We start from the raw sequence: 23431 nt of genomic DNA on the forward strand, positions 1-23431 counted from the left end.
TCGTGCCCCTTTTATTATATTTTGCAGAGGAGGCAGATTCTCGAGGCAACCTCTCATTTTCATGAAGCCTTTTTGTCTCGTATTCAATTCAACAAAAAATATGGGTCTTTTAGTTAGTATTATTGTGAATAACTTCATGAATGCAGTACCAATGGTAATTGGACGCCAATTACTGTTTTTTTAAAGTTCTCTAATCGGTACATTCTTGGGTATCAATATTGACCGGTTCTTTTTGATACTTTCTGGTACTCTTCTCATCGATAACCAAGACAATACAATTCTGAGCAGCAGTCTTAGTTGCCTGCTGTGCACTTTATTCAAGTCATTCAGACCAATCTTATCAGGCCCCATTGCTTTCTTTAAATCGGAGTCCTCGAAGGCATTAGTTATTTTGAGCAGTGTAATTTCTTTACATAAATGTCTAATTTGCCACTCATCCGGTATCCGATCAGTCAGCATGAATTTAGGGCTTTTTTGTTTTCTTTTTCAATTAAGCTTTTGTAGTATTGGAAAATGTTATCAGCACTAATTTGGCAAGTGGCATCTTCTGCCCCATCAGTGATAATCCTGGCAATTATCTTTTTGTCTTTTTTAAACATTGCCTAGTATTCTTTATAGCTGCCTTTTGCTTTTGCATAATTTTTCTTGTGTGTCCGATTAAGCCTTCCGTTTGTCTTGTCTTTTTTTGTTAACTTGTTTTCCACTGAGACATTCTGGTGCTCCTTTTGAGCAGGGTTAATAGTCTCATTATTGAGTCCATTTGCTGGTTCACTTGCTGGTACAGGGCTTATATCAGTGGTGTTTTCTGAGATATAAGTCACTATCTCATCCATCAGATCCATAGCAGCATCGTGTTGCTCTACGTTTTGGGTGTACTTCTCGATTTCTGTGATTCTGACTTCCAGCTCATCAAAGTTCTTGATTTTCTGCACACATTCGCGATTGATGAAGTCTCTGCGCTTTTCGGTTGTTACTTCCACTGTAACCTCTGGTTCATCACAAGAGTAATTTTCAGAAACATTTGATGCTTGCAGTACATCTCTTGCCAATTTTTTGCTCTTATCTCTTCTATCTCTTCTTTTTTCTGCAATTTGTTTTCTGTTTTTATCGTCAAAATGTGGAACCCTCAGCGCATTAAAATTTCTCTTGTTTTCATACACTTTCTCCAGTTCTGTTAATAGCAGTATTTCTTTCCTGTGACCATAATTTTGACGTTTTGCTGCTTGGAATGCCAAGCATGTTGTGAAACACCATTCTTTGTTCCAAATCTGAGGTCACAGAAGCTGCACAAGAATGGCCGCTCTCCTTTTTGAGGTCTTCCTTTACATTTGGCATAATGGCATGCAATATTGTGGTATTCGGCTTCTTTGTCATATTTTGAGCAATACGTTTTGAGATAGAAGCCTTTGTGCTTGTTGGAGACATATTTTCTCACTTCTTTAAAAGTTCGCAATATGTCTCCACACAAGTCACATTTATACTTTTCGTTTGGGTATTTCCAATAAGTGATTTGTTTTGTGTGGTCACTTTTCTTTATTATTACATTTTTGATGACCTCGTACACATTGGGAAGATTTTTGAAGTTTGTTGTACCAATGTCATTCTTGTCTGAGGAGGCCACAAACTCAATGGATGCGCTGAGGTATACTGTTATGTCTTCTTCTGCTATGGAGGGTGAACTAGGGCCTATATCGTGATCTGGATCGTTGTTGCTTGTTGCATTGTTTGAGGCAGGTGCTGGTTTGTCAAATTCGGAGAGGAGGTTAACGAATTCCGGAAAAGACAGCACTGCCCCACTCCATCTTAACAGGGTTTTTATTCTCCAGGAACTACCCCATCTGGAATTGGGTTTGTTTGCTTCGCCATTCCTCACTATCACGCTCTTCGCCATGATTGAACCTTGTTTGGCCTGTCTCTATAGACTTCTCACGGAGAGTCTAGCCCTACATACGCAGTTACTGTTGGGATCACTGGGAGGTAAAGGCCACTACAACTGAGAATAGGTTAAGAGAGTCATAGTTACTCCCGCTATTTACACGCACTTCATTAAATTTCTTCCCTTTGAGATACAGAGCACTGGGCAGAAATCACATTGCGTCAACACCGCCTCGGGCCTTTGCAATGCTTTGTTTTAATTAAACAGTCAGATTCCCGTGGTCTGCACCAGTTCTAAGTCAGCTGCTAGGTGCCGGCTGAGGCAGAATGCTGGCACGCGCCCTGGGGGATGGGGCACGGGGAGAGGCGACCACCGCAGCTGGGGTGATCCACACGAAGGGCCCGGCTCGCATCCAGAGTCGCCGCCGCCCCGGAGGGAGGTGCCTCGTCCAGCAGCGGTGCGCGCCCAGCCCCACTGTGCACAGCAACCCAACCGATGCAGCCCTTAGAGCCGATCCTTATCCCAAAGTTATGGATCTGACTTACCAACTTCCCTTACCTACTTTTTTCCAACATGCCAGAGGCTGTTCACCTTGGAGACCTGCTGCGGATATGGGTAGGGCCCGGCACGAGATTTACACCATCTCTCCCCTATTTACAAGGACCACTCGGGGTGAACCCATTCCAGGGCACCCTGCCCTTCACAAAGAAAAGAGAACTCTCCCCAGGGCTCCCGCCGGCTTCTCCAGGATCGTTTGTGTTGCTGCACTGGACTCCGCGAGGGCACCCGCCTCTGCCACTCCAGGTTAGGGGATCTGAACCTGACTACCTTTCGATTGGCCAAGGGCAACGGAGGTCATTGCCCGTTCCTTCCCAACAACGCTTGCCCATATCTTAGGACCGACTGAACCATGTTCAACTGCTGTTCACATGGAACTCTTCTCCACTTCGGCCTTCAAAGTTCTTGTTTGAATATTTGCTACTACCACCAAGATCTGCACATGCAGCGTATCCACCTGGGCCCTCGCCCCAGGCTTCCATGCGCACTGCAGCAGGCCTCCTACTCGTCGCAGCTTATCCCCAGCAGCTCTCAGTGCAGGTGGCGGCCGGGTATGGGCCCGAGGCTCCAGCGACATCCATTTTCTGGTCTAGTTGATTCGGCAGATGAGTTTTTAACACACTCCTTAGTGGACTCCGACTTCCATGGCCACCATCCTGCTGTCTATATCAACACCTTTTCTGGGGTCTGATGAGCGTCTGCATCGGGCGACTTAACCCGGCGTTCAGTTCATCCCGCAGCACCAGTTCTGCTTACCAAAGTGGCCCACTAGGCACTCGCATTCCATGCCCGGCTCCACGCCAGCGAGCCAGGCTTCCTAACCATTTAAAGATTGAGAATAGGTTGAGATCGTTTCAGCCCCAAGACCTCTAATTATTCGCTTTACCAGATAAAACTGGGGCTCTGAGCACCAGCTATCCTGAGGGAAACTTTAATGGAAATCAGCTACTAGATGGTTCTATTAGCCTTTTGCCCCTATACCCAGGTCGGATAACCGATTTGCAAGTCAGGACCGCTACAGACCTCCAGCAGGGTTTCCTTTGGCTTCACCCTGCCCAGGCATAGGCCTCCGGATTCCTCCCGGGGCCACAAGGTGAGTTCAAAGTGTCGATGATCAATGTGTCCTAGCTAGCTGCATTCTTCATCAACACGTAAGCCAAGTTATCCACCGCCAAGATTCACATGCAACTTTTCAAAAAATGTTCACTCACCTGCTGGTGCATGAGAGGTGGGAGGAGGGCAACTCTGTACGTCCACCGCCTGCATGGCGAGACGGCTTGGGTGCCCTGTTCAAGGCTTCCCCTCTGGAAGTCAGACTGCACCGTTGGGAGGAAAAAAACATTACCAGGTGCTCAGCCTGGGAGTACAACGGGGCAAGGAAGGGGGCTCCCAGTGCGACAGGCGCAGGCAGCCCCGCAGCGCCGGTCCCTCCCGGAGTAACTTGGAGGGACTACACGAGTCTTCAAATCCCTCTGCCCGGCTGCACGGGACCAGGTTGAACCGGGTACCTGGCAATGATACAGGGTCGCTCCACCTGTACGTCAGTCGGCCATCGCCGGGCAGCCCGAGCCATGCTGGCAGGCTGGCTTCATTCAGCCCACCCCAGCCTTGCCTGGGTCGGAGGCACCGGAAGAGAAGAGCCAGGCAGCTTCCCATCCTGCACGCCTCTCACCGAGAGGAGCCAGGGTCCCCTCGTAGGCCCTCAACCCCTACTGCACAAGAAGGGCCACTCCTCGGTCACCCAGATCTCGGTGGGGCCAGGATGTGGGTGCCAGCGGGCCCAGCCAGCTGCAGGGCCTTTTGAGGGGAGATGGTACCAGCCCAATGATGCACTGCCATTTGGTTTCCCACACCACAGGGGTTATGTCGGGTGAGCGTGAGTTCCATCTTGGGAGGGCCTACCACAGTGACCCTCCCAGTAAGGGCACGGGACAGTGGCCACCCCCAGTCTCCAGTCTCTCGTGTGTCGGGCGGGTCCTCCCAGGTGAAAGAGGCCCGCCGAAGGCCGGGTCCTCACCCAAGTGCCCCATGCGGCCACGGAACACTCTGCAACCGGGGCGCACCAGGGCAGGGCCGGGCCCTTTGCCTATGGTGTGTGCTTGCAGTAGGCAGGTGGGGGCTTTGGGCTGACGCCTTCTGTCGCTTGGGCCGCTCTGCCGTTAATGATCCTTCCGCAGGTTCACCTATGGAAACCTTGTTACGAATTTTACTTCCTCTTGATAGTCAAGTTTGATAGTCTTCTCGGCGCTCCGCCAGGGCCTTTGCCGACCCTGGCGGGGCTGTTCCGAGGACCTCACTAAACCATCCAATCGGTAGTAGCGACGGGCAGGGACTTAATCAACGCGAGCTTATGACCTGCACTTACTGGGAATTCCTCGTTCATGGGAAATTATTGCAATCCCCAATTCCGGGGTTACCAGCACCTGTCGGTGAAGGGTAGACACATGCTTATCTGTTCAGTGTAGCGCACGTGTGGCCCCGGACATCTAAGGGCATCACAAACCTGTTATTGCTTGATCTCGTGGGCTGAATGCCACTTGTCCCTCTAAGGAGTTGGACGTCCACCGCTGAGGGTCGTGTTACTAGTTAGCATGGAGGAGTCTCGTTTGCTATCGGAATTTACCAGACAAATCACTCCACCAACTAAGAAGGGCCATGCACCACCACCCACAGAATCAAGAAAGAGCTATCAATCTGTCAATCCTTTCCATGTCCAGAACAGGTGAGGTTTCCCATGTTGTGTCAAATTAAGCCACAGGCTCCACTCCTGGTGGTGCCCTTCTGTCAATTCCTTTAAGTTTCAGCTTTGCAACCATACTACCCCCGGAACCCAAGACTTTGATTTACCGGAAGCTGCTTGGCGGGTCATGAGAATAACACAGTCGAATCACTAGTCGGCATTGTTTATGGTCGGAACTACGATGGTATCTGATCCTCTTCGAAGCTCCGACTTTCATTCTTGATTAATGACAACATTCTTGGCAAATGCTTACGCTTTGGTTCGTATTGCGCCAGGCCAAACATTTTACCTCTAGCCGCACAATAAAAATGCCCTCGGCCGTCCCTCTTAATCATGGCCCCAGTCCTGAAAACCAATAAAATAGAACCGGAGTCCTATGCCATTATAAATGGGGGTGGGGTCGCACACTACTCACACACCGGCGGTGTCGCCCCTAAGGACTCTGGTCAATGTAGTAAAGTGTTCGCGATGCATCATCTTTCGATCTTCTGCTATCTTCGCTGTCTTCTCCATCCCTGGACACATGTTTCGGGGTATTACCCCTCATCAGCAGGGATAGGCCGTGTACTGGGGTTGCCGATGGCTGCCAATATCTGCCGGGTATAGTACCACTCAGGCAGCCATCGGCAACCCCAGTACACGGCCTATCCCTGCTGATGAGGGGTAATACCCCGAAACACGTGTCCAGGGATGGCGAAGACAGCAAAGATAGCAGAAGATCGAAAGATGATGCATCGCGAACACTTTACTACATTGACCAGAGTCCTTAGGGGCGACACCGCCGGTGTGTGAGTAGTGTGCGACCCCACCCCCATTTGTAACTTTAAAGCTCCCTTGAGCAGCGGGCTGACGAGCCTGGGATCCCGCACCTACGCGCCTGAGTGGTACTATACCTGGCAGATATTGGCAGCCATCGGCAACCCCAGTACACGGCCTATCCCTGCTGATGAGGGGTAATACCCCGAAACACGTGTCCAGGGATGGCGAAGACAGCGAAGAGAGCAGAAGATCGAAAGATGATGCATCGCGAACACTTTACTACATTGACCAGAGTCCTTAGGGGCGACACCGCCGGTGTGTGAGTAGTGTGCGACCCCACCCCCATTTGTAACTTTAAAGCTCCCTTGAGCAGCGGGCTGACGAGCCTGGGATCCCGCACCTACGCGCCTGAGTGGTACTATACCTGGCAGATATTGGCAGCCATCGGCAACCCCAGTACACGGCCTATCCCTGCTGATGAGGGGTAATACCCCGAAACACGTGTCCAGGGATGGCGAAGACAGCGAAGATAGCAGAAGATCGAAAGATGATGCATCGCGAACACTTTACTACATTGACCAGAGTCCTTAGGGGCGACACCGCCGGTGTGTGAGTAGTGTGCGACCCCACCCCCATTCCTATGCCATTATTCCTAGCTGAAGTATTTAGGCGACCTGCCTGCTTTGAACTCTCTCATTTTTTCAGATTAAACGCTTTGCACCCTCAGGACACTCAGTCAATAGCATCAATTGGGTGCCGAAAGGCAGGGGCTGGGATAGGGTGTAGCTCACCTCGCAGCAGACCGCCAGCTCAATCCCAAGATCCAGCTACGAGCTTTTTAGCTGCAGCAACTTTAATGTACGCTATTGGAGCTGGAATTCCCGCAGCTGCTGGCACCAGACTTGCCCTCCAATGGATTCTCGTTAAATGATTTAAGGTGTACTTATTCCAATTACAGGGCCTCGAAAGAGTCCTGTATTGTTATCTTTCGTCACTACCACCCCGAGTCGGGAGTTGGTAATTTGCGCGTCTGCTGCCTTCCTTGGATGTGGTAGCCATTTCTCAGGCTCACTCTATGGAATGGAACCCTGATTCCCCGTTACCCATAGTCACCATGGCAGGCACACAAAGTACCATCGAAAGTTGATAGGGTAGACATACGAATATATTGTCGCGGTCACGGTGACATGCGATCGGTCCGAGGTTATCTAGAGTCACCAAAGCGGCCAGGCGATCCCAGATTGGTCTTGGTCTGATAAATGCACTCATCCCGGGAGGTCAGCGCTCATCGGCATGTATTAGCTCTAGAATTACCAGTTATCCAAGTAACAGATGGAGTGATCAAAGGAACCATAACTGATTTAATGTGCCATTCGCAGTTTCACTGTACTAGCCGTGTGTACTTACACATGCATGGCTCAATCTTTGAGACACGCATATGCTACTGGCAGGATCAACCAGGTAGCAGCACCTGCTGACGGGGTGGGGAAGCGCGCCTATGTCCCCGACCAGCAACCTTTGCACACCCTGCACACCCCTGCCTTGTGGGAGCCTGCCAGGGGAAGGAGCCAACCCACCTGGGCGAGAGGGTTTGCTGGAGGGGTGTGGAGAAATGCGGTTGCATGGGCACCGGTTGGCCCAGCCATCTCCCCCGGAAGGGAGAGGTGGATGGAGGGGCAGCCTGAGTAGGAAGATGGGGTGTCGGAGGTTGACAATGGTGGCACCCGTCTTGAAGGGTTGTTCCGAGCTGCTGTGGAAAGGGGCTGGGCAGAGAGGGGTGATGGCAATGTGTGGGGGGCCCAAGGACCCGCTGGGCAGCAGCATACGAGGGCCTGGAGCCACCTGACCCCTTCCGCTTGGGTCAGACCACTGGGGGCAGGAGCAGCCGGGCCGCTGAGACTTCGCTCTGCTGGGTAGTGTGAAGGGCCTCCCGCCAGGCAGCTGGCCCTCGAGTCGGACGGTCCATGTGGGGTGGAATTTTTTTGCTTGAAACAACAGCCGAAGCTGGCCAAGCAGTCCATCCCTAAACGGAACGAGAGTGCCCAATCGATCGGAGTATGGCCGGGGCCACCCCTGGTAGGCCACCCTGTGCGTGGATGCCGGCTTCACGTCCCTTCCTTCTCCCAGGGCGAGCAGGCTCAGAGGAAAGGTCCATCGGGAAGGGTCTGAGAGGCAGGTGCAGACCTGGGCCCCTGGGGGTTCGACCTTCCCCTATTTCAGAATCGCCAGACCTCACAGAGTTCTGACTAACCCTCTCCCTAGTAATCCAGAGGAAAACCACCCCCCTTTCTTGTAATCCGTGCACACGAGGTGACAGAGGTGACCCAAGGCACAAAAGTACCCGACCTCCTGAAGCCCTCGCTGGGATCGCGGAGAGAAATGAACCATTATCGGGACTTCCAGGGACGCCCGGCCATCTGGTCACTGCATAGTAAAGCATTGTGTGCGACCAGATGGCCGAGTGGATAGGTCCCACCAGATGGCCGAGGGGTAAGGTGTGACCAGATGGCCAGGCTGGAAAGGGAAGCCATCTGGGTTCTGTGTGCCCCAACAAAAGAGTGAGCGGGCGCTGGCGCATGGGGGACTGGAGGCCCAGGGACCCATCTGGGCCCCAGCCATGGAGGCTGCAAGGGGGACCCGATGGGCCCTCCGACTCGGGGCCCGAAAACACCTTGACAAGCAGGGAGGGCCTGCACGGGACTGATGGACCCCCGTCCCGGGCCTTTGGCAGAGCGAAAGGCCGGGGGACGGGGCCCAGGGCTGGAGCACCTGACCCAGGGCCGGCAGGGCCCCTGGACCCAGCTGGGGCATCCATGCCCAGAGGCGCAGGGGAAGCCTCCCCAGGCCAGCCAGACACCATCCTGGGCACCCTGCCATGAGACAGGACTGAGGACAGAGCCTGGGGTGGGGAGGCCATCCTCCCCAGGGCCCCAAAGAGCCCCTGAATCCAACCAAGCAACGGGAGGCTCCCCAGGCACAAAAGAACCCCGTCCCGGGCCTTTGGCAGAGCGGCAGGCCGGGGGACGGGGCCCAGGGCTGGAGCACCCAACCTACGGCCTGGCTGGGCCCATGGACCCAGCCAGGGCTCCCGGGCGCAGAGGAAGCCTCCCCAGCCCACAGGACACCATCTCAGGCACCCTGCCATGCAGCAGGTCCGAGGACAGAGCCCAGGGTTGGGAGGCCACCCTCCCCAGGGTCCCTGGGAGATCCTGAACCCAGCCAAGCAGGGGTTGGCTCCCGTGCCCACAGGATCCAATCCGCAGCAGCCTGCCAAGCGGCAGGCCCGGGGATGAAACCCAGGCTGGGGCAGCATCCTGGGCCATCCAGCTGCTTGCAGAGGACCACGTGGACTAGAGGGGTTCTGGAGTACCCTGTCCCTAGTAATCCAAAGGAAGGCTACCCCCTTTCTGGTAACCTGTGCGCACCTCAAGACTCAGGGAACCCTATGCGTAGAAGTGCCCGACCTCCTGGAGCCCTGGCTGGGATCGGGGAGGCAAATGAGCCCTCATCGGGAGTTCTAGGGCAGCCCAGCCATTTGGTTGACCCATTGGAAAGCATTGTGTGTGACCAGATGCCCAAGGGGCAAGGTGCGACCAGATGGCTGGGACCGAAAGGACTCCCATCTGCCCACCCGAGCCCCCCAGGCTCCATTTCCCGGGGGGCTCAGAGACACTGACTGGGCATCCAGCACAGGGAGGACCTCCGGAGCTCTCGGGCCAGGATGCCCGGGGGAGGACTGCCCAGGACCCATGGAGCCCATCCCAGGCACTTTGCCACGCCGTGGCCAGAGGAGGGAAGCCCCACAATGGAAGAGAGGTGTTGTTCGGGTATAGCCCATCTGGTCACTGGCAAAGAACCGCCAGCCCGGGTGGGGTGTTCCGGCATACCCTGCCTCTAGTAATCCGGAGGAAAGCTACCCCCCTTCATGGTAACCTGTGCGCATGAAGTGACGGAGGGGGCCCTAGGCACGGAGGCCCTCAACCTCATGGAGTCCTGGCAGGGATCAGGGAGGCAAATGAGCCCTCGTCAGGACTTCCAGGGCAGCCCAGCCATCTGGTCGCCCCATTTGTGACCAGATGCTCGAGGGGAAAGGTGTGACCAGATGGCTGGGACCGAAAGGCTTTCCATCTGCCCACCCGAGCCTTCACGGTTGGGCTCCCACCTGCCCTTGAAGGGCTCAGGGGCTCCGATTCCTGGGGGGCTCTGAGACCCTGGCTGGGCCTCAGGCACGAGGAGGCCTGCGAGAGCTTTAGGGGCCTGCACGCCTGGGGGAGGACTGCCTGGGACCGATGGAGCCCGTCCCTGGCACTTTGCCACGCTGTGGGCCGGGAGAAGGAGCCCCGGACACCTGGGAGGTGTTGGCCAGGCCCAGCCTATCTGGTCCCCGGCTCGGAACTGCCTGCCCGGGAGTGGTGTCCGGGCATACCCTGCCCCTAGTAATCCAGAGGAAGGCTACTCCTCTTTCTGGGGCACACAGAGACTAAGCAGACCTTAGGGGTGGACACACCTGACCTCCTGGAGCCCTGGCTGGGATCGGGGAGGCAAATGAGCACTAATCGGGACTTCCAGGGCAGCCCAGGCAACTAGTCGCTCCATTGGAAAGCATTGCGTGCGACCAGATGGCCGAGGGGAAACGTGCAACCAGATGGCCGGGACCGAAAGGATGCCCATCTGCCCACGCGAGCCGAGCCCTAGCAGTAGGGCTCCCACCTGCTCTTGCAGGGCTCCAGGGCTCTGCACCAGAGACCCTTGTCCCGGACAGATGGACCCTTGGCAAGCCGCAGGATGGGGGCTCCCACACCCCAGGCCCTGACCGAAACCCAGGCCCCGGGGCCGGTCCCTGCTTATCAACCAAGCCAGGCCTGGGAGATTGGAGAGCCTGCTGGGAACAAGGGACCCCTGTTTCGGGCACATGGACCCTCAGGAAGTGTGCTTGTTTTCCACACATTTTTTTCAATCATTCTGCGTAGAGGCGTTACTCCAATTCCGCCAAGCCCTAACCAAACTCCTACTACGCAGCGGAAAGGATTTAGCCAACAGTCCCCCACCTGTCCCAGTCCCTGCTTCTGATCCCAAAGAGGTCGGGGGAGCCTCCCCTGGCCTGATGGACCTTGTCATGGGCACCCGGACCCTCGCCAGGCCGCAGGACGGGGGATTCTGCACCACAGGGCCTTATAGGGGTAGGCAGAGACAGCGGAGCGGATGAAGCCAGCCACCCATACTCCCAGGCCCGGTCCCTTCTTCTGAAAGCAGCCAGGTCAGGGAGAGCCTCCCCGGGCCCCAGTGGACCCTGGCCCCCAGTGCCGGGACCCTCGACTGGCTTGCTGGACAGGGGGCTCCCATAACCCGGGGCCTGCCAGACTGAGTTTAATCCCTGGGGCCAGTCCCAGCACCCGACCTAATCCATGGGCCCCGGAGGACCCCTTTCACCAGCCCCTGGAATCTCAGCTGGATGCAGGATGCAGGATGGGGGACACTTGCACCCCAGGGCCCGCCAGACAGAGCACGAGCCCCGGGTCCGGTCCAGGCTTCTAAACCCTAGCCAGGCTGGGGAGAGCCTCCCCAGGCCCCAGTGGACCCCCGTCCCCACGGCTGGCTTGCAGAACAGGGTGCTCCCATACCATGGGACCCTGGTACAGTGCAGGCCCAGGCCTGTCCCAGCTTCTGAACCATAGCAAGGCTGGGTAGAGCCTCCCTGGGCACTGGTGGAACCCCGTCCCCAGCACCCGGACCCTCAGATGGCTTGCAAGATGGGGGCTCCCATACCCTGGGATCCTGGGAAAGAGCATGAGCCCCGGGCCCGGTCCCAGCTTCTGAACCCTAGCAAGGCAGGGTAGAGCCTCCCCGTGCCCCGGTGGACCCCTGTCCCCAGTACTCGGACCCTCAGCTGGCTTACAGGATGGGGGCACCCGCACCCTGGGAAGGAGCATGAGCCCCGGGCCTGGTCCCAGCTCCCGTACCCTAGTCAGGCTGGGCAAAGCCTCCCCGGGCCTGGTGGACCCCCAGTCCCCAGCACCTGGGCCCTCATCTGGCTTGTGGGATGGGGGCTCCCACACCCCAGGGCCCGCCAGACAGAGCATGAGCCCTGGGTTCAGTACAGGATTCTGAACCCTAGCCAGACCGGGGTGAGCCTCCTCGGGCCCCGGTGGGCCCTTGTCTCCAGTGCCCGGACCCTCAGCTTGCTTGCAGGACAGGGGGCTCCAGCACCCTGGGAAGGAGCATGAGCCTCGGGCCCAGTCCCAGCTTCTGAACCCAAGCCAGGCTGGGGAGAGCCTCACCGGGCCCTGGTGGACCCCTGTCCCCAGTGCCCGGACCCTTGGATGGCTTGCAGGATGGGGTCTCCTGCACCCTGGGATGGAGCAAGAGCCCCAGGTCCTGTACTGCAAGCCAGCCAAGGGTCCGAGTACTGGGGACGGGGTTCCACCGGGGCCCAGGGAGGCTCTCCCCGGCCGGGCTAGGGTTCGGAAGCTGGGACCGGGACCGGGGCTCTTATTGCGTCCCAGGGTCCCATGGTGCGGGAGCCCCAATCCTGCAAGCTAGCCAATGTCTGGGAGCTCACGACGGGGGTCCACCGGGGCCCGGGGAGGCTGTCCCTAGCCTGGCTAGGGTTCAGAAGCTGGGACCGGGCCCGGGGCTCATGATCTGTCCCAGGGACCCAGTGTGCGGAAACCCCCGTCCTACAAGCCAGCCGAGGGTCTGGGCGCTGGGGATGGGTGTCCACCGGGGCCCGGGGAGGCTCTCCCCGACTCGACTTATTTTAGAAGCAGGGACCAGACCAGGGAGCTGGGGTGGCTGGCTTTTTGGAGTGCTCTGCCCACCCCTACTTATTTTGGCTTGATTTTATCCATGATGAGCATTATGTATAGTTCAATTAATTTGCAGACGCCATGATCATTGACACAGAACACTAAATAACAGGCATTAAGTGTGGAAGAAGATGAGTATTAGTGAATCAGTAAAAATTGTGCCTCTTTCTTATTGGTCAGGGAATGCACTGAAATTCTGATTATGTTCTTTAGTGGTGCCAGAGGTATAAGCTCCTCAGTGTCATTATTGGGTCCATATTATCAGTTGTGTATTTAGTATTGTCAGCAGCAATGAACTATAATTACATTTATGTCATCAGTGGTTATGTGTCTTAAGTCGTTCAGTATTATTAATAGCTGGCATCAATTATTTAGTAGTGCCAGTGGCGTATTATTTATTTTCAGCCGCTCAGTATTATCAGTGCTCAATAGCACTTTCAGGTCGATGTTTTCATTAGTTCAGCATTACAGTGGATCTGAATCATTACTACATTTGTTCAAAGTCATCCGTTGGTCATTGTTATCCTGGCATCAATATTTCAGTATAATTATCACGAGAGCATAATCAGTTAATGATTAAACGTTAGCAAAGATGTATTATTATTTGTAGTAGCTGGCACTATTAGCAGCTTACTATTTTCAGTGACCTAATAACTTCAATGAATCACTTCCATCAGTGTCTATAAATTGTGCTCATCAGTGACTCACTAGCCCACTATAATATGGGTTACCATTTCAATGTGCCTCCATCCTGTTTCATCCTAGGTCTCTGTGCTGCCTTGGGTCACAATGTCAGTCTCCTGAAGAATGTGAGATGTCATCATGGATATAATTTGGTCTACTTTTCCAGAAGAAGACCACTTGTTTAAAAGTCTAAGCAGTGATGGCCGGTGCAGGTAATAGCAGTCGGGCGGGGTAGAGTCGACTGACGATGACAAGGGAAATAAAATTAAATAAAAGAAAACCACTTACCTTGCGCTTGCCAAGTCTGCAATGTGGAGAGCACAAGGTAAGAGGTTGTCTTCTCTTTTTATTTTATTTTCCCTTGCTGTCTGTTGACTCTCACCTCCCCACCCCACCCCACTGCTTTTACCTGCACCGCCCGAGTGAAACAATATAGCTCATGACATGTTGCTGTGTGTAAGACTGATACTATAACCTTTATTAAACTTCATTGAATCTACCAAAACTACATCTATATGTGGACATCCAAGCATCATCTAATATTGGTGATGTGCTTCTTTAGAACACAGAAGTCAGGAGAATCTGTAGCCCCTGCAGTGCTGGGTGTGACCTTTCAATGGGTCCCATCCCATTAGGGGCACCCCCATTCAGCCCAATGAATATCTGTGATATATGGGAGACTCAGTGGCACCTCTTCACATTGTGCGAGGGGATCAATTTGTGTTTTACCGCTCGAAAAAGTGTCAATAAAGAATAGAAAAACGTTATTAAGATACATGTAAGAATAGCACTCCTTGCAAGTGCCTGATATCTGCTTAGCCCTAAGGAGTACCAAGCAGCAACTACATAGATGAGATATTGAGATAAGAAGAATCTGTGTGTGCAAGGCAGTTTGTGGCATAGGAATATACAAGAAAAGGACTACTGCTCAGACATGGTAGTTGCCCAGTGGCTACAGAGAACTGAAACATTTACATGAAGCTGGCAGGAAAAGAGACACTCAGGAGCATAGTTATGAGCCGAGTTGCATCGCACTTGCACCATGCAACGTGGTGTAAGAGCGGCACAACAAAGAAATGAGATTAATGAAGCCATGCAAGGCCACCTTGCATGGCCCTGAGTGGCTTCTCAAATCTTGAATAAAGTAAAGCAGTACAAATCGGTGGGTTGCCTTATGCTGGGCCAGGGAGTCATTCCATGGGCATTGCATTGTTGTTCCCATGCAACTCCCATGGAGTTTGACACATTCCCAGGTTTACCAGAACTGGTAAACCTGAAAATGCACCAAATAGATACACCATCTCAGGTGCGGTGTACTGAGTTCAAATATATTTATTTCTCCTCATTACTTTCTCTTTCTATGTGTGCAGCTGAATGCATACCTCATTGAAAGAGAAATTTGCCTCTCAGGATTGTTTTTTAGCAGGAAGGCACCCCTTCCTGCACAAAACCAATCCTGCATGCAACACAGCCACTCTTGTACCATGCTGCAAGGGTGCCTGTGTTGGTGCTAAGCAGCCAAAACAGGGACAAGGACCGACATGCGTCGTATTCTTTTAAATGTGGAACATTTCTACCTTTTCCCTGTAATATAGCACAGCACAGCAAGGTGATTTGCTGTGCTATGCCACATTCTCATACATATGCCCCTCAGTCTCACATAATATACCTCAGTGCTTCTCTCAACGCTATTGAGTGAAAACTCATGGGTGGTGCAGGTTGGCAGCAGAGTTATCCCATTCATAGAACTCCTAGGCACATTTTTTATTTTGCTGTCGAAATTTACAAACGTTTTGAGCTACCAATTAAACAAACATTTGTGAAATTATGCATTATGCAATTTTGCATGACTTGCAGCCACAAGAATGGTTTGCACGGACAACTTCTTACTTACATTGAGGGGCAGGAATGCGATGCATCCAAACAATTTTTTTTGTCTAGAAAATCATGTTTTTTTTATTTTCTAAAGCGGTCTTATATTAACTGAACGTGAAACAGTCACCTTTAACTTGTTACATTTTCCAAAATGATTGGAAGACTTTTAAATTCAAATTCAATAACTTTATTCGGGCGACATTTAGCCCATAAAAGGGATATATAAAAATGTATAAAAACTGTGCCTAAAACAGGTAAAAAGTTCATACAAAACTAACACGAAGTTAAAACAACATAGTGCCTCCTGCCTTTACAGCATGTCTCAGAAAAGAACCTACATGTAAACTAGCTTGTTCATCAAATAATTGCAGAACAAATGTAATGCATTTCTAGACTGCCTGGTATTATTGCACTATTTTTTAATAATCAGATTAAAAACTGCCTAGTATACATTTCATAAAAGTTACAAAAACATGCGTCATCGTTTGGCCTTTTCTTACATCACATGGACATGGAATAGCACCCAGATTTGTCTTATAACAGAGATGAAAGTGCAACACATATTCAGCAGTGTCAGCTCTAAGTTTGAAGACTTAACATCTTTCAACAGACCAGTGCATGTCACAATCGTTACAACCATTAACTGCTTTCAGAACTGCATGCACGCCTTTGAAATGACAGTGGTTCAATGATCGCAAACATTTAACTGCCATCATATTGTCTTGCTCTAAGAGGGCCTCTTTAAAAATGTAGATGCCAGAAGGTGTACTGTGAATGGCATTTTTCATGGTCTGAAGTCCACTGATGCTTTTTAATCCCCCTAAAGGACAATCTATTCTAGATCAGCAATGCCTTCCTTGTGCTTTATCATTATGTATGAAGTGCAGTGTGTAGTTTAATACCTGCAATGCCAATGGTCTTTGCAAGACTTCAGTGGTGCCTTTTACTTCTTACGCATCTTCGGTACCTGAGGTTGAAGAACAGTGATGGGGTACACGCTAATAGATTTTTAATAATGTACCCTAATGGCGGATTATGTAATGTATGTATGTTACATATTAATTTTATACATAATAGAAACCTTGGGTGGTTCGTTCGTGAAAAAGCATTTGTTTTCTCAGTTATGAGTCAACTGATTACAGCTTCCTATAAAATGACTTTTATGAGAGTTCATGTTCCCAATGCTTAATCTCTGGGTAATTCAAAGTATGTGGTATTGTCTTTCAACTACTCCTGTACCAGCTGGTTACTAAAGGACCGGACTATTCTTTCCCAAAATGTTGTGGCCTCATTTATGAAAAGTGTTGCATTGTTGCATGAAAACAGCGATGCAACACTTTTCAGTGCACCCTTTTTACAGATATGTCTGTATTTCTGATATATCTGTAGGCACAGTAATGACTCATTGCTAGAGTGTGTCGCAAAAGTGACGCTACTGCAGCAATTGGTCATTGCACATGGGTAAGTGCATGTTAAAGGGGCCTGCGTCAGTCTTATGCCTGCTGTGAGGTATGTGTAAGATTTTAATGCAGTGGCGTCCTAAAAAGTGGCGTAGTGAAATCTCACATAGTTCACTGCACCACTTCTACAACCTTTTTGTGTGGGGGAACACCTACCCTGCATATATTATACCTGAAATCAAGAAAACAAAGAACAAAGCGTGGATTGTCATGCCTCTATAAATCATATACAACCCCTAATCACTTATGACAACCTAAGTCGAGCTCATCAACTTACAGCAGTTGGCTACCTCTGAAGTAAGTGAACATTTGGAGATTTACAATCCACTTGTAAACGGAAATACAGTGTTCCCCAGTTAACAGTAGGTCTTGCTATTCACAGGCATGCCGACCTTTGCAACAAACAGTGCATGACAGACGGGTGCCTCGTCCGAATTTCTGACGTAAGTTAATGAGCTCGACTTAGGTTGTCACAAGTGATTAGGGGTTGTATATGATTTGTTCTTTGTTTTCTTGATTTAGTTCACATCCTCGGGTCGTATTGATTAAAATAGCTTAGAGGTAAGTGTCTTGGTAAAGAGCCACTAAGCACAAAGAGGTACCAGTGGGCATTTTGAAGTTTACATAAGATACTTTTTTTTCCGTTTTACAACTGTGTGGTCCTGATGAGAACTCTAAAACAATCCAGAGTTCGAAACGCCTGGACCAGTTTTATTTCCAGCTATAGAAATTTTTTAAAACCAGAATCCAATTGTATTGAATTTGTTAATCCATGTGTTGTTATATCATGTACTATGGCTGTTGTTTCAAATAATGACTAAAAAGTTTTGTTTAGAAAATTGTAATTTATAGGATGCGTGTGGTTGTTGAATGTTGAATGAAAGAAATAGAGAGTATGAAGTGAGTATGGAAATGTAGAGTGTAGAATATTTGAATTTTGTACAAAATAAGATTTTGTTACGAGGTACAATGTGAATACTGTGATGATAGTTTTGAAAAAAGTTTAATTTTTTTACGTGAAAAATAAAATTAAAATAAAAAGATTATTTCTAGGCAGAAAAAGAAGCCCAAGGTACATATTGTTGGATTTTCAATATGGTTTCCCACAACTGAGAGTGTAAGTGATTTAGCAGTACTGGCAGTTGTGCAGTTTTGTTCTTTAGAGAGGCTTGGCCTTACTGCTGGGAGTCCAAACCCAGTGGTGGTATTAGCAACTAGTTGGCCTGCAGCACTTATTTTGCCACCCACTTGAGAATCCTCTTAAAACATGTCCCAGGTCTGCCATTGCTTTAGAAATTGTGTAGGTTTTTGCACTCCATCAATATCTTACCAACCAAATTCACATGGATCTTTCTCCAAAACATTTACATATCTTCTGATCAAGTAGAACAATCTTTTAATGTGTTCATGCACAAATATGATGTCAGTGGAAGGTCACTTAGTGGGACTGATCTCCTGAACTCACTGTACCAAAGATTGTCAAATGTGACAATCTTAGATAAGATATGCAAAACATAATTTGTCATTCTTGTCCCAGAAAGCATTCCAGCAGCACTATGTTTCTATAGCCTCAGATTTGATGAGCATACCTTGTAACAAACTTACACAATGAGTTCTGCTCAATACGCTGCTCAATACTCAATCAATACTGACTGGACAGTTTTGCCTCCAAAGATTTCAGCCTAAATAATTACATCACCTATGCCACATCCTCTGACATAACTGCCTGATAACCGTAACACAAATTCTGTCATGTAGAAAATGCTCATCATTGGATAAAGATCATCAAATTCTACTGGATTGCTCATAAAAATGTTAGCTACAGTACGGAAAACACCTTCATTGCAGAAAATTAGCAGGATAGGCTGGTCTTAAAGCTGAGCAAGCACATTTTGGAGATTTTTTAGAGCTTTGAAACATCCATGACAATAGGAGCGATCCATGTTCCTTCAGGGACTTTTGCATAGCACTTAGCCCTTCACCCAGAAAATGCCCCTTTTTGGATTTACTAGTTAGTTCACTTCCAATGGATTTCAAGGTACTGCCGCCCTCTATAGGTATCTCCTCCTACCAGGAAGTATTCCAGAGAATCTATAAGATTTATATTTGCTTCAATTTCCAGCCAACCACAGGCATTCTTAAAGGGTCGAAACGCCATCGAATAGATTAAAGAGACAGATAACATTTCCGTTTTTGCTGATTCAATGATTGAATTTATATATCCGTGATTGCCTGTAATTTAAACTGCTGCCTCTTACTTGTATTAACCAATTTACCTCTTATGCTGACGTTTAATTTCACCTTGTCCTATTTTTCTTTGGTTCGGGTTTGTTTACACACCTAGGGTCTCAGCGGTCAAGGTTTCTTTATTCGGTTAAAATTTAAAACCACCAAAGCACAATTCACATCACAACTACTTATTATAAATTATACATTGTAAATGCTACGAACATGAGAACATAGATCAGATTTAAAAGACCCTTTGCCAACCATCTGTACGCCCCAACCAAAAACACCCTTGGCTTTCACATAAATACATTAAAAAGTTTGTCACATACAAAAGCACTTACATTTAAAAATCTCATTTTTCATAAAAACTTAAAAAGGAAGAAGAGAAAACTGTACTATAATTGGAGTCTCTTTCTTTGCCTAATTGGCCCAGTGATGTAACTAGGGGAAACACCCATCACATTGGGGTCAAAACATCGCGGTGCTATTGCACCGCGACTTTGACATCGCATGGTCGTTCACATCGCATGCTTTTAGTACGCATGTTACAACGGCGCGATGCCATTAACATCGCATGCAATTACAACGCATGCGATGTTAAAACGGCAGACTGTCACGTACCTTGGAATTAATAAAGTTGGAATTAATCTGAACGTACCTTACAATTGATCAGAAACTGACTTTTGTGCAAAAAATGCAAACTGGCACCTACCTTGGAATGAATCTGAATGTACCTTAGAATGGATGGATGAATGGATGGGTGGGGGGTGGATGAATGCATGGATGGGTGCTGGGTGGGGGGGATGGATGCATGTATGGGTGCTGGCATGTGTTGTTAAAACGGCAAAAAATGCAGACTGGCACGTATCCTAACAGAAACGGGCTTTTAAAACGGCAAAAAATGCAGATTGGCACGTATCCTAACAGAAACGGGCTTTTAAAACGGCAAAAAATGCAGACTGGCACGTATCCTAACAGAAACGGGCTTTTCCTTGTAAAAAGACTGTCACGTACCTTGGAATTAATCAACTTGGAATTAATCTGAATGGCACGTATCCTAACAGAAACGGGCTTTTTCTTGTAAAAAGACTATCACGTACCTTGGAATTAATCAACTTGAAATTAATCTGAACGTACATTCCAATTAATCAGAAATGGTCTTTTGTGCAAAAAATGCAGACTGGAATGTACCTTGGAATCAATCTGAACGTACCTTAGAATGGATGGATGCATGGATGAATGGATGAGAAAATAAGTGAAGCCACGTGGTGCCCAGGAAGGAGTGAGGCCCAGTGGGGGCCAAGGCAGTGATACAGGGTAAAAGGGGTAAGGGTGGGGAGCAAAGCCCTCTGCGCGGTTTGACGGGCGAGCGCCCTGTACCTCTGTGTAGGAACATGATGCCCGGCAAGATCAGGTCGGTCCAGAGACCTCTCCTCTGGCCGTCATAGTGATGGTGGCAAGCTCCAGCCCAGGTCGCAAGTGTCATTCGCTGATTTTTGCCTCATTCTCGCAGCATCGGGTGTGGGCCGCAGCACAAAGCTGCAATGTTGTGCAGGCCACTCTGCTCTGCAGGGGTCAGGGGAGCAAAGTGCAGGCTCCTTGAGGCCACCCAGGAGCAGCGAGGAGATTTTAAACCTGGCACAAACATCGCGTGGTCATGTCGCGCGATGTGACCGCTGCGATGTGACACGCTATCCAATGATATGCCCGCATTAGCGTCGCAACAACGTGCGATGCAAACTATAGCGATGTAAGCACCGTTGCGATGTAAATGACGCGCTGTAAACGTGCGCTAAATGAAAGTTCACGATGAATTGTCATACAACCTGCATCTAGCAACCCCAAAGCACACGAGCGGGGAGCCGAGCATTTGCAAATAGGCTAATGCTTGTCTGACTTGCACACAGTTAGCCCCTCTTAACAATGGCAAAATAAAATTCTACGCAATGTTACATAAAAATCACAGAAAAAAATCATGTGGAGGGTATTCTGCTCTGAAAAGTTATCACAGGGGCAATGACAGAGAGACCCCTCTTTCAAAAAGCCTTTTGGGAATGACAGCAGCCACGGGAGCATATTATACTTGAACCTAGTTAACACAAACAGGTGATAGGGTTTGTTTATGTAAGTTAGGTATGGCTGTATTTTTCTACTCAAACTCAACATGACGAAACTCACCGAGGGTTTTACTAGTTCCGCCTCCTCTCTTGCTGATATTACCCTGTTTAGGAACTGGGTCTTCAGGTCTCTAATAGCTGGTTTGCTAAGAGCTCCAGGTTTAGAAAATAAATCAGAACAGCCCATTAAATCCAGTTGTGTCTTAATATAGCGAATCCGAGGAATATCAGATCCTCTATCTAAAGACACACAATCCTGGATGATCAGCTGATTCAGGTTTGGTGGTCTCGGTGCCCAGATTCTTAACCAGCATAGTAATGGGGCAACCGCAATCTGGTCTGAAACATATCCGGCACCTAGGTCCTCATGAAGGTTATGAATAGGAGTGGAGGCTGGGAGCGATAGCAGCCTACGAAAAAAATCATTTTCTGCTTTCTGTATTTCACCTGTCTCCATATAACCCCATATATCACTCCCATATGTGACCATTGTGAGACACTTAGCATTGTAAATCTTCATGAGTGCCGGTTTAGAACCTATTCTCTTTGCAAATCCTAGTAGTGACCCAGACGCTCTAGCTAAAGTATTCTTTTTAAGAGCATGCTTTTTAAGAGCACGCTGCGTAACCCATGATCGCTTTTCATCAAAAAGTACACCTAGATATGGGAAAGTGGGGACTTTTGTAAGTTCGGTGCCCTTACAGTAAAACTTTGTTTTTTTAGCCCGTCACTTTCCGATAGTCATAGAGTGTGACTTCTTGAGATTAGTGATTAGATCTAAGGAGTCCATAAAATCAATAAAACAATCTAAGAGGGATTGCAACCCCTGCGACATTCTAGCCACCGAAACAGCATTGTCTGCATACAATAATGCCGGAATCATTTTGGAACCTGCCCTAGGGATGTCCTTCCAGGAAGAGATCAGTGCGTCACCCAATTTATTAATATAGAGTGTAAACAGCAGGGGTGCAAGTATGCACCCCTGTCGTACTCCTCGTTCCACCAGCCATTCCTCAGTTAGACTTCCATTTTCATCATATTGAATGGCCGCCGATGTGTTTTCATGGATAACTGCCAGGAAGGAAATCAACGCTGGTTCAAGCCCAATGCAGTGAAGGGAAGCCCAAAGTTTTTGTCTATATACAATGTTGAAAGCGGTGGATAGATCCATAAAGGCTAGATGGATGTTCCCCTGCTTAGCGAACATGTACTTTGCTATTACTAGATGTAATTTAAGGCATTGTCCCATCGTACCCTTTCCCTGCCTAAACCCATCCTGCAGGTCTGATAAAATGCTGTTTTTGTCCAACCAATCTGTTAGGCGGGTGAGTACGGCCTTCCCCATTATCTTAGCTGCAGAGTCCAGAAGAGAGATCGGCCTATAGCAGACCGGATCGTCTTTTGTACCCTTTTTAAAAATTGGAATTATGACAGCTTTAGCTCAGGACTTGGGGAAGCCGACCTTGGTCTCGGCATTAAAAACAAGTGTAAAAATTCTGGCCCAAACACTGGGGTCGGCCCTATAAAGGTCTGCTGGTACGCCATCTGGGCATGGTGCTTTGCCCTTTGATGTCGACATAATCGCCTCAGTCACTTCCTCCTCTGTAAAACGCACACTTAAAACCTGGATATTATCCCCTTGAACAGTTCGGACCTCCTGACTCACTTCAGTACATATGCCACTAAAATGTTTAACCCACTTTTCTGGGGGACTAAGACAGTCCATAACTGAATTAGATGTTTCACTGAACATTGGGCTATTAACCACTTTCCAGAATCTGGAGCTGTTAGACAGGACACTTGCTTGACTAAGTTCTTCCCAGGCCATTTCTTTTAGCTGTAATTTTCTTTTTTTAACTGCGAATTTATAGGCCTTTCTAGCCTGCTTGACCATGTTTACATCCCTTGTAGATTCCTTCAGGACCCCTAGAAGTGCAGTGTGTGCAGTAGCGCACGCTAAGTCAAACCAATTTTTATGTTTTTTGGGCCTTGCTATGCAGAGTAGCGTCAAATTGGTAGCTACCTGCTTCGTGATGCGGTCAAAGGCACTTAACATTTCGACTGGGTCAGAATCCGGATTTGAACATATACTGAAATCCTCTGGTAGCCCTCTATATAAATTTTCAAGGAAATTATCAGGTGTGATTGCATCCCATTTTAATCTCCTAGCTTGATCCTTAGTAGCAATAATGGAATTTGAAATAAGGTCTTGCGTATTCCCTATTTCAAAAGCCCGGATATGAAGAATCAGGGTGAGAGGATTATGGTCGCTCAAACAGCTACACGTGACACAAAATGTGCCCAATAGTTCAATCAACGGGCATGAT

General features: G+C 49.3%; 3 pseudogenes; 1 reads left to right on the plus strand and 2 right to left on the minus strand.

Moving 5' to 3' along the window:
* Positions 1 to 23431, plus strand: part of LOC144752516 (coagulation factor XI-like) — a 168756-nt pseudogene that overhangs the window by 120775 nt on the left and 24550 nt on the right.
* Positions 2451 to 3529, minus strand: LOC144756761 (28S ribosomal RNA; annotated as a pseudogene).
* LOC144757144 (18S ribosomal RNA) lies at positions 4595 to 7397 on the minus strand (annotated as a pseudogene).

Source organism: Lissotriton helveticus, chromosome 5_1, assembly GCF_964261635.1.
Source record: "Lissotriton helveticus chromosome 5_1, aLisHel1.1, whole genome shotgun sequence".
In the NCBI taxonomy this organism is placed as follows: domain Eukaryota; kingdom Metazoa; phylum Chordata; class Amphibia; order Caudata; family Salamandridae; genus Lissotriton; species Lissotriton helveticus.